This window comes from Chrysochloris asiatica, unplaced genomic scaffold (genome assembly GCF_000296735.1).
Source record: "Chrysochloris asiatica unplaced genomic scaffold, ChrAsi1.0 scaffold00222, whole genome shotgun sequence".
NCBI classification, from domain to species: Eukaryota; Metazoa; Chordata; class Mammalia; order Afrosoricida; family Chrysochloridae; genus Chrysochloris; species Chrysochloris asiatica.
In genome coordinates, this window is record NW_006408740.1 from 3,363,211 (window position 1) to 3,364,446 (window position 1,236).

General features: G+C 45.1%; 1 protein-coding gene across 1 annotated transcript in view; it reads left to right on the forward strand.

The window, feature by feature from the left end:
- Nucleotides 1-1,236, forward strand: part of ARHGAP32 (Rho GTPase activating protein 32) — a 325,690-nt gene that overhangs the window by 48,626 nt on the left and 275,828 nt on the right. The window lies entirely within an intron of this gene.

Below are 1,236 nucleotides of genomic sequence, written 5' to 3' on the forward strand. Positions count from 1 at the left end.
ATGCCTTTGAGTTGTGGTGTTGGAGGAGAATACTAAAAGTGCCATGGACTGCCAAAAGAACCAATAGATCTGTTTTGGAAGAAGAGCAGCCAGAGTGCTCCTTGGAGGCCAAGATAGCTAAATTTCGTTTCTCATACTTTGGACATATTGTCAGGAGGGAGCAGTCACTGGAGAAGGATGTCATGCTGGGTAAGATGGAGGATCAGAGAAAAAGAGGAAGACCCCCAATGAGATGGATCGGTCAGGTGGCATCCATCATTGATGACATCAAGTGTGGCGGCAGTAGTGAGATTGGCCCAGGATCGGACATTGTTTCGTTCTGCTGTGCATGGGGTCACTATGAGTCAGTTCTGACTCGATAACACCTGCCAACAACAACAACAATCAGTTATAGGCAGACGACGCTCTTAATAGCTTTCTGTGGTGATATTTCTGGCTATTCCTTTCTCTGCCCCTCAAGTGTCTTATTTTATAGTGGTGTGTCAGGGAAACCAGGATTCAAAATACAGCCAAACATCTTAACGTTATTTGCCCCCTTTTCTCGATCCAACTGTGTCTCCATCCCTGTATCACCGAGCCCTGTTGTTCCAAAGTTGTACATACATCATTATTTACCTCTGTCCCACTTCAGCTTCACATTCATCCTATTTTATTTCATTTCATTGCAATGATTACAATCCCATCCATGCACCATCAAATAACCAAAGGATACACCTCACAGGCCCGCCCCCCTGGCTGTCATCAAACAGCTCCTCTCCATCCCTTGAGTCCCATGTCCCCAGCCACTCCATGTGTCATCTGTCCACATCATCATCTCTATCTCCATGCCTGGCTTCACTGCTTCTCTGGGTAGGGTCACACTCTCCGTTCCTCTCACTTGATGGTTTCAGGTACCTCTGCTCCTGGGCTGCAAAATCATTCACTCCCCTCCTTTTGCCAGGAAAAAAAAAAAAAAAAAAAAATCTGCCTCTTCATTTCCAACCCTCACAGTCAGTCCTGATGGCAGTCATTCACTATTGTACTAGAAGAGTCCTGTCTCCATTTCCTTTCACCAGCCCGGTCCCAACAGTGGAGGTTCTGCCTCCCCCTGCCCTGTCTGGAACTAGATTACCTCTTTTTTTTTTTTAAGGTTTTTATTGTGGATTGAGTGAAAGTTTACAGGGCACATCATCAGTTTCACATTCAACCATTCATATGACTTGTTTCATTACATTGATTATAATCCCCTCCATACAT